The 11,057-nt window shown below is 34.0% G+C and overlaps 1 long non-coding RNA gene across 2 annotated transcripts; it reads left to right on the plus strand.

Annotated features, from left to right (window-relative positions):
- Positions 1-4,115: 4,115 nt before the first annotated feature.
- LOC130013107 (uncharacterized) lies at positions 4,116-8,715 on the plus strand. 2 transcript variants are annotated; one of them, XR_008788469.1, is made up of 4 exons: positions 4,116-4,185; positions 4,793-4,986; positions 5,287-5,423; positions 8,344-8,715. It is a non-coding gene; the product is annotated as an uncharacterized LOC130013107 (long non-coding RNA). The 2 variants fall into 2 exon arrangements; XR_008788468.1 differs by lacking the exon at positions 8,344-8,715 and having other exon boundaries at positions 5,287-5,515.
- Positions 8,716-11,057: the final 2,342 nt, after the last annotated feature.

The raw sequence follows: 11,057 nt of genomic DNA on the forward strand, positions 1-11,057 counted from the left end.
GCTTGTGATGTTTGTAGTAAAACCTTTAGCTTGTGATGTTTGTAGTAAAACCTTTAGCTTGTGATGTTTGTAGTAAAACCTTTAGCTTGTGATGTTTGTAGTAAAACCTTTAGCTTGTGATGTTTGTAGTAAAACCTTTAGCTTGTAGCTTGTGATGTTTGTAGTAAAACCTTTAGCTTGTGATGTTTGTAGTAAAACCTTTAGCTTGTGATGTTTGTAGTGACACCTTTAGCTTGTAGCTTGTGATGTTTGTTATAAAACCTTTAGCTTGTGATGTTTGTAGTAAAACCTTTAGCTTGTGATGTTTGTAGTAAAACCTTTAGCTTGTGATGTTTGTAGTAAAACCTTTAGCTTGTGATGTTTGTAGTAAAACCTTTAGCTTGTCATACTAGAGAGAGACCCTTTTCTTGTAATATTTTTATAGCACATCATTTATACATTAAAATAAAATCTGTACCAAAGGAGTTTAATTAGTTTGTTATGAATGAAGAAACAAAGGTTAAAACATAGATATGCCGTCATCCTTTGATGTTTTTAACCAGTATATAGGAGAATGTACGCTTTTCTTAAACAAGCGTCTATTATTTATAAAACTGTCCATTATTATAATGGACAGTTTTATAAATAATAGACGCTTGTTTAAGAAAATAAGCGTCTATTATTTATAAAACTGTCCATTATTATAATGGACAGTTTTATAAATAATAGACGCTTGTTTAAGAAAATACCAATAATAGACACTTATCTGAAAAATGAACATGTATTTTGGGATAATTTATTCTCTGAACAAATTAAATTACAGAACATGAAATTACTTTAAAACCTCATAGTTACCGAAATGTCACATGACCGAATGTTGATTTCATGTGTTTGCCTACATAAAGAATTGCACTTAAATCCGTCCGTTATATGCCACTTGTCCGTTTAATAGTACGTTCGGCACTAGATCGATGATACGTTTTTATACGCCCACATTTTCACACCTCCTTTGTGTAAGTGTAAATTATTTAATTAAACCAACTCTACAGGTTATAACTTGAAATATAGGTATATATCCCAAATATCTTGGTTCCTTTCGTTATTGACTTGTATAGGACCGTAACTTCATGGATTATGGCCCCCAACTGTACACACTAGAGGTCACAATTATTAGCCCATTTTGATGAAGCTGAACATGTGTGTTTATAACCCAAAGATCTCGATTCCTTGCGATATTGGCATATATCGGACCATAACTTCCTGAATTATGGCCCCTGATTGAACAAAAAAAAAGTGTTTTGAGCCTGTGGAACCTATACAGGTCACAATTTTTATTCGATTTTAAAAAACGTTCAAGTATATCACCGTTACACCATAATGACAGTTGAATTTGAATTTCGTGAATTGGTTTGTGCCTTTGATCCTGTGTCCTGTCACTTATATCAGAGTATATATTAAATATTAATTCAAAACTTGAACGGCTAGTACCCTCCATATTAACCACTGTACTAAGATTATTATCAATATCTAAATCATTCTCGTGAGCGGCCTTTCCATCACAACTTTGACGGCTATCATTCTCCCATATCAAGAACATCACAATTTTTACGACTATTATCTTCCATATCGAGTACACTACCAATTTAATCAGTATCCAAATGCTTATCACATATATTCTCATTGTTAATATTTGTTTTCAACTATGTTATAAACATGTCGTCTCCATGTCGAATATTTTGGACTGTCTGTGTATGCTTGCATTGTATGACTTGGAGTGTTTTGTCAAGTGCATTCATGTGCATGTTGTTTTAAGAATATATCCATTATTTTATGGCTTGTTGTTTTAGAAAACTATCCATTATTTGTATCTCTATGGTGCTATGTTTTAAGTTTGATAACAACCTCAGACTGTCCATTATGTAAATACAAAGAAAAACTTCGGGGCTAACGCCCCTCAGTTGTTCTTTCTATTTACATTATGGACAGTCTTCGGCCATTATCCATCACATAATGTAATGTATCCACCTCAACTAGTCAGCCATTTGAATAAAGGCCTACAAATGTTATTATTGTAGACAAGACATTAAACTCTGCTCTGTCAATTTTTTTACGTAAATTGTTGTCACCCCTGTCCGTGTGCTTGGACGGATGTCTACCAGTCCGTTCACAATTTGTTTGTGGACACTGCCGGTCACAATTTGTATCTAATTTTGAAAACTATAGCTTTATATACCAACGAAGATGGCTCCTTTCAATATTGGCTCGTATCGGACCATAACTTCCAGGATTAAGGCTCCTATGTAAGAGAAATTTTAACCTGTGGACACTCTAGAAGCCAAAATTTTTGTCTGATTTGGATAAAATAAGTACGAACAATCTAAACCATTAGACAAAATTCAAAGTCCTAAAAAAAAAACGGTATTGGCAAAATAGTGTAATCACCACACAGTGGTAACAGGTGTCCGGAAGAGTACGCTAACTCTGTCTGGCGCCATAGCTGCATCCAAACCTTTAGACAAAATCTCGGTAAAATAGCGTGCTTGGCCAATGGACTATCCGTATGCCAAATACACGTGATGAACAGTGTTAAATAATGCAGTGGACATAATCAGAATGGTCCTCAATAGATGTTGTCTATTATTGTTACGTAAAATACAAATCATCTGGAGTCATCCCGGTTCCTTTCGATATTGGCATGTATCTGACCGTAACTTCATGGATTATATCCCCTGTTTGTACGAAAAATCACGTTTTTTGCTTGTGGACCCTATAGAGGTCACAATTTTGATCCGATATTGTTGAAACTTAAAATGTAAGTTTATAACCCAAAGAGCTCAATTCCTTTCGATATTCGCGCATATCGGACCATAACTTCCAGAATAATGGCCCCTGATTGTAAGAAAAATCGCATTTTTAGCTTGTGGACCCTATACAGGTCATAATGTTTATACGATTTAAAAAGCCGTATTATTATATCACCGTTACACCATAATGATGGTTGAGTTCAAATTTCGTAAAAATCTCACCTAAACTGACGAACAAAATGTGTATCAGGGTTGTAGACCCTCTGGAGGTCACAATTTTCATCTGATTTTGATGAAACTTCATATGCATGTTTATAACCTACAGATCTCGGTTCCTGTTCATATTCGCGAATATTGGACCATAACTTCCTGAATTATGTCCCCTGATGTACGAAAAATCGCGTTATTATACGCCCACATTTTCATTAGACATATTTGTCGTCGCTCCTGTCCGTCCGTCCACAATTTGTTTGTGGACTCTCTACAGGTCACAATTCTTGTCCGATTTTGACGAAACTTGAAATATTGGCATGTATCGGATCGATACTTCATGGACTATGGCCCCTATTTGTACGCAAAATCACGTTTTATGCTTGTGGACCCTATAGAGGTCACAATTTATATTCCATATTGTTGAAGCTTGAAATGTAAGTTTATAACCCAAAGAGCTCACTCAGTTCCTTTCGATATTCGCACATATCGGACCGTAACTTCCTGAATAATGGCCCCTTATTGTAACATGACGAAGGTGTTATCCATCTTTCTGAACCAGAAAACAGGTTGAAAAGGAGCGGTTCGAATGCCTTCTTCTGGCGACATCATGTAAATTTTGAAAATCAGCGGGTTTAAGGACTTCCCATCGGTAAACCGTGGATCTGTCCATAATAGTTTTTCCCCGTGTGAAATATGTGGATTCCAGGCATTGCTTGATCAACGGAATACTGGTATGAACTTGTAGTGGTGTATCGAGTGGTGTAGAAAGTTGTCGAATACGGGTTTCAAGAACTCTGAAATCAAGGCTTCTTCTTTTGGCACATTAATGAGTGGGTCGACAACACCGTACGGGGGCAATTCATTGGAGTCCTTAATGAAAATATCACTTTGTCTGGAATATCTAGGAATATCATGAGTATGGCGAATTCTACGGATTGTATTTATAATATTAGGTGAAACAGACATAGTAGACATTTTGTTCTCGATTTTCGAAACAACCTGAACCTAGCTCCCTAACTAGATGGAATATAATGTACACTCACAAACAACAATGACCCGTTATCGTCAGATATGAGTTACTCGGGTAGGAGTTGGTCCACGTCATATTTTAGACTTTCCACAGTGCTTATAAAAGGTACCCTGACCACTCGGACCAAAATGGCGGATGTCTGATTCCAGCAGATAAGACGTAATTATTAATTTGATATAACGTACCGGTTTATAAGTTCATTGTAGATGATTAATATTTGTTATTTAATGTTCAATTAAATACGAAGAAGCATAACAAATAATTTAAGAATAAGATACTCTATGGTAATGATATGACCAAACCCAGAAATTGCAGAACAGTTGCAGTAGTACGTTAAAATCCTAAAAGTTTTATGGTTGATAATGTATGGCGCTTGATGGACAATATCAATTAATATTAATTATTTACTTTATTCAGGTTCAGTATTGCATGAAGATAAGAATTCAAGTCAGTTGTTTGTTGCCTTTCAATAATAATAATAATAATGTGAACATTTGTATAGCGCTATTCCACACTGACTGTATGCTCGTAGCGCATGCAAAGAGTTCAGTTTTCTACAATCTTAGCAACAATTCAAAGCACATTTCTAAAGATAACGTTGGAACAGATAAGTCTTCAATGATGATTTGAAAATTGATAGGATTGGGCACTCTTTCAAATGTAGATTATTCCAATGTGAAGCTGCCAGATATGAAAATGATATTGCACCAAAAGTTTTTAGATTGTACGTTGGTAATTGTAACTGAAAGTTATTTTTTGATCTTAGGTTCCTAGAGGGTAAATGTTCCTGGATAAGTTCCTGGAGGTACACAGGTGCTATTTTATGAACTGCCTGATATGTTAAACACAGTAATTTGAATTCAATGCATTCATTTATGCGAAGCCAATGAAGAGAGGATAAAACAGGTGAAATGTGGTCGCAAACTTTTGTTCGTGAAACAATTCTTGCCGCTGAATTTTGTATCCTTTGAAGTCGATTTTGTTGTTCTTTTGTAATAATAGATTATTGCAATAGTCTAGTCGAGATAGAATAAGACATCGGACCAGAGTTGTTGCAGCATCTGCTGTTATGAAATGACGTATTGAACCAATGTTTCGAATGTGGTAATGACATGTTTTGCAGAGGAAATTGATCTGATTTTCCATTGATAGATTATTTTTCATGATAACACCCAGATTTTTAATGTAACTTGAAAGGTTGATGTTAGAATTATCAATTTTCAAATATGTAATGTTACTCTTCTTTAATCTTCTCGGAAGGGCAATGATTCCATTTTCATGCAGCAAGACAACTGACTATCCTTTTCTGGAGTGAAGAAATTTATGATTTGTGAGTCGTCTGCATAAAAATGGTGGTATAAATCCTTTTTGATGAGCAGTTTACCAAGTGGTTTCGTGTACGTACAAAACAATACGGGTCCTATTGTTACTGATATTTTATCTGAGGTTAAAAAATATACCTGTTTGAATTAGATTAACCTATGAAATTAATTAATGTTATTTTTTTTACATAGAGAAGATTACAAGAAAAACTGACAATGTCAAAGCATTCTGTTTCCAATAAAAACTTTCAATGTGATATTTGTGGTAATTCAATAAGTGACTCTACTGGTTTAAGTAGATAAACCATTTAAATGTGATGTTTGTAGTAAATCATTTAACAATAGTGGTGATCTACAGTGCTGTACATCAACACACCAGAACTCATACAGGACAAAAACCCTTTACTTGTGATGTTTGTAATAAATCTTTTACCACTAGAAGTTATCTACATATACACACCAGAACTCATACTGGTCAAAAACCCTTTTCTTGTGACGTTTGTGATAAATTATTTAATAACAGTAGTAATCTGAATAGACATAAAATAATAAGATACTGGTGAGAAACATTTTATATCTTGTAGTCCCCAAAAACTCATTCTGAAGAAAAACATGTTTGTAATAGATCATTTACCACCAAAAGTATTCAACAGATAGAGAGAGAGAGAGATTGAGGGGGCGTTTTAGACATATAGGGGTCCAATGTGTACAATTGGGGGGAAATGTCATTATGTTGACATGAATGATTATCATGTTATATATTAATAAAACATAAATTTCTAGGACTGTCCATCTCCAAAGAAGGGGGGGGGGCGGTAAAATTGGCGGGGAATGAGTTCACACTGATTTAAATGGTGATTTTCTTAGAGCTTAGTAAAAACTTATCAAATCATCTAAGAAGACAACTTGTCTACTCGATCCTCTTCCAACAAATATCCTTGTTGAATATCTTGATCTGCTTCTTCCAGTCATTACTCAGATTGTGAACACAAGTCTTAGTACAGGAGTATTTCCTTTAATATATAAAGATGCCGTTGTAAGACCCCTTATTAAGAAAACTTCTCTTGACCGGAATGTTCTTAAGAATTACAGACCCGTCTCAAATTTGTCATTCCTCTCCAAAATCATTGAAAAGGCAATAAACAATCGACTACAGTCCTTCGTAGTTTCTCGAAATCTTTTAGACAAATTTCAATCTGCTTACAGACCACATCATAGCACTGAGACAACTATCCTTTGTGTGCTAAATGATCTGCTGCGCTCCGTAGATAGTGGTAAACTTGTGTCCTTGACCCTGTTAGATTTGTCTGCCGCGTTTGATACTGTCGATCATGAAATTCTCTTAAGAAGACTTTATCAAACTTTTCACATAATGGATTACAATGGATTAAATCTTATCTTACTGACAGAAGACAGAAGATCATTATAAACAAATCTCATTCCGAGTTTGCAAACCTTAATTGTGGAGTGCCTCAAGGATCTGTTCTTGGACCGGTATTGTTTATACTGTACACACGATGTCTGGGGGATGTTATAGACCAGTTTGATATAAGCCATTTCTCCTACGCTGATGATACTCAGTTAATCAGTAAGTTTAAACAAGACAATGCTCATGATTCCTTTGAAAATACCACTCGCTGCTCCAAAGCTGTTAAATCCTGGATGAATAATAATAAATTGAAGTTAAACGATAAAAAAACAGAAGCAATACTTGTTGGAACACCACAGCGTCTCGCATCAACTCCTGATTCTCGTCTTGTAATTTGCGACTCTAGTATTGAATTTGCAACAAGGGTTAAAAATCTAGGTGTTATATTTGATCCGTCTTTAACAATGGAAAAACAGGTTGATCAGTTATGCCGTGTTTGTAATTTTCATCTCCGTAGTATAGGAAACATTCGTCATCTATTGACTACTGCTGCTTGTCATCTTTTGGTGCGGTCTCTAATTTTTTCAAGATTGGACTATTGCAATAGTGCCTTGGCTGGAATATCTCAACATTTATTAAAGCGACTTCAAATAATTCAGAACAACTGTGCCAGAATCATCACAAGAACAGCAAAACGTCAACATATAACATCTGTCCTTAAATCGCTTCACTGGTTACCAATAGAGGCTCGTATAAACTTTAAAATCTTAACACTGGTCTACAAGTCTCAGAATGATTCAGCTCCATCCTATATCACAGATCTTATGCAGCCTTATGTACCAAACCGACCACTCCGTTCACAGAATAATCTATCACTTGTTGTACCTTCAACTAAATTAAAATCTTTTGGTGATAAAGCCTTCAGTGTATATGGTCCACGACTATGGAATGACTTACCTGACAAAATAAAGTGTTCAGAAACAGTTGCTCAATTTCGATCTAGACTTAAGACGCATATGTTCACGATCTATTATCCACAGAAGCCATTAACTTACAGCGCTTAGAGCATGCTCATGGATGGATTAAGCGCTATATAAATGTACATTATTATTATTATTATTACTTTTTAATTCCATTGCGCATCTCTAAAGATTCCCATTGTATGGGGCTGGGATAAAATGTAATTTTGGGGACAGAAATCACTTAGTAAAAAATGGACCTGAAAAGTGTTTCGTCGTTAGCTTTTTCGTTCAGTTCTCCACAAATCAAACCAGTTGTCCAATGGGATCATAAACACTTTAGAGATAGGTAATCCTAGAAATTTATGTTTTATTATTATATAACATGGTCATCATTTATGTCAACATAATCACATTTTACCCCAATTGTAGACTTTGGGCCCCCATATCTTGAAAATGCCCCCTCAAACTCCTGGTCACCACCCAGATTCGGAATCTCATCTGGGGCGTATGAATACACGTATGTACATGTTGTTTGTACAGGTTTGTGTCATTCATGTCGAAGTCGCCATCAAGTTCAGTTCACATTCGTTTATAATAGTGGTGTACTAATCCTGTCTTGAATAATTATAATTCATTATGTATTTTGTTTTTTATATATTTGTAGGTTTATGTTAAAGAGGTGTATTATCGATGTAAGCCTATACGACGGTGATATTATGTATATATTAAACTATTGTTGAATTATTATTGTATATCTGGTGTGAAATAAATTGGAGTCAGTTGTTCAGTCAGTTAGGTGGCTTCGACTCTGCTACCCAAAAAATGTCTTTATTTTATGTATCAGGGGTTATACATTGGCCTGTTGATCTTAGAAAAGATTAACTTCGGTAAAGGTGTCTTGCTTGCATGTATTTAGTGACGAGGGGGGGTGGATTTTTATAAACAGATAAACTTTATCAGTTTATAAAGAAGATTATTTATTTACACACCCTCTACTAACGGCTTATTTCTATAAAACAAATTTAAATATAATTTATTTTACCACCAATAATAATTTAATGTATCTTCAAATATGTTTTTTTTTAATGGAACAAGAAAATTAAAATCTGTTCAAAAGGAGTTTATTTACTTTTTTTATCAATGAAAACTAAAAGATTTCCTAATTTACTACCTGGCCAAACCTATGGTTTTTCGCGACATTGGTCTTTCTAAAAGGTTGTAAGTAACGAAGAGTATGATTACCTGGACAGACCCATTGTTTTTATGTGGAAAAGCAAAGTTCTATCAGTAAAAACCAAATAGCTTGACCTGTAGATTATTTACAGATTAAAACCTGTTTTATTCCGGTGTCTCAGTTATATAAAAATAACCACTTTAATTATACTAATTTCAAAATAACCACTTTAATTATACCAATTTAAAAATAACTGCTTTTATTATTCCAATTTTAAAATAACCACTTAATTATACAAAATTTAAAAACTTTAATTAAACCAATTTTAAAATAACTGCTTTAGTTATACCAATTTACTAATGGTACTAAGACTTTTATTTTTGAGACTCTGTTCAAATCAGGATAGTCTCTTTAAAAATAACTGGTTTAGTTATACAATTTACAAAGAAACACTTTAATTATTCTAATTTCCAAGTATTGAAATTTTGGGATGGTCCCTTAATACCAAGAAATTCCACAACCTCTATTTGTTCCTAAGTGTCAATTTCTTAGCTTTAGTAAGAATAACGATATGTCCTGAAAACCCCACAAAATAAGTGATTTCCAACAAAAACAAAAAAAAGTTGCACAAACCTAAATTGAATTCAAACATATTTGCTTATAAAGTAACGATTTATTTTCAAAATTCCCCCAAAATGTGATTTATGAGCATAACCAAGGGACATAACTTTTGGATTACACAAAATCGCTTGCTTTGAAATCAAATTTTGGGAAACAAAAACGCTACGAATCGTAGCCTACGATTTTAAATTTAATATGACAGTTTGCCATAAAGAACAGTATATTATCAAATATAGATATTTACAAATTAGAATTTGTAATTGTGGAATACCACGTTTTTTCACAAACGCAAAAATGAATTGAAATCTGTAAACATGTAGACAAAGAATTAATAACAAAAGTCAAACATAAAGATGTTAAACATATTTGAAATCAAATGTTGATAATACAATTAAATATAAATGAATTAGAAATAAATACATTGTTTACATAAATCATTCAGTAAATGGACATGAATATGGTTATCTACTCTTACAAAAATGAATGTGAAACGAAGGCTGTTTCATTAGTATTCTACAAGGTCAGAGCAGATAATTTGAAATGGTGGAAGCCCTGTGGATTAAAGCTGTACTCCGATTACAAAACTACAGAAATAATTAAATAAAAAAAGGGTTACGCCCAATACAACCGCCATACTTGTTTTCAATTTCTTGAACTAACATGGCGATTGCTTTGGGCGGACAAACACATAGGCAGGCCATGCCCACTTCCAGTATTTGCCGTGTCAACCGAAGTGTCCACATCCAGTTGGATATAGTCAACTACCAATTACCTCCTGACGACTGAAGTCTTTCGACTATCAGCTCACAGAAAATATTATTGCTACACAATTATTGTCTGATCCAGGTATATATTATTTTACTAATTAGACGAAATAAGTCAACCAAGGTGTACGTTTCCTCTAAAAGTAACAGAGAAATTGCCTTACCCCAAACAAAAACGAATCAACCAGCACCCAACCAATTGTTTCTTATTTTGTGAAATTTTTGCACAACAGAGTAGAACACCAAATACTTTTCTGAGTCGTAAAGTCTAGTATTATCGTTCCAAAATATATCCAAAGCAGCAATAAAACTGTAGTCCTCTCCATCAAATAAGTATGCTTTCACTTCCAATTGTTGTTATAATGGCGATCAAGGGACATAACATATTTTTCTGATGTCATAGAAAGTTGGTTATGGTCTTAACAAGTTAAGAAATGTCTAATTAAAGCGGCATTAGGTAAGAATAGGTGAACAGTTGACAATTCGCTCTAAAATAGTAAAGAAATAGATAATTAAAAGAGAATATGTTGAAAATTTCAGTCAAATTACTTCAGTCTGAGCCTAGATATTAGCAATTCAATTATAGACTAGCCTCAAACCTCATTACTACCATCGGCGTTGTTATGATAAACAAAGTCGCAATTATCCATTTTTACAGTAACCGCATACACCAGAACACATATTTGAATCCACTGAATATTGCAGGCATCAAGAGTTGATTATGGCCTAATTAATAGTTTAGATAACATTTAAGGCCTATAGAAAGACCTGCAATAGGCAGATTTAGCTCATGCTCAATGCATGTTGAACTGTGCTTTA

This window comes from Patella vulgata, chromosome 6 (assembly GCF_932274485.2).
Source record: "Patella vulgata chromosome 6, xgPatVulg1.2, whole genome shotgun sequence".
NCBI lineage: Eukaryota > Metazoa > Mollusca > Gastropoda > Patellidae > Patella > Patella vulgata.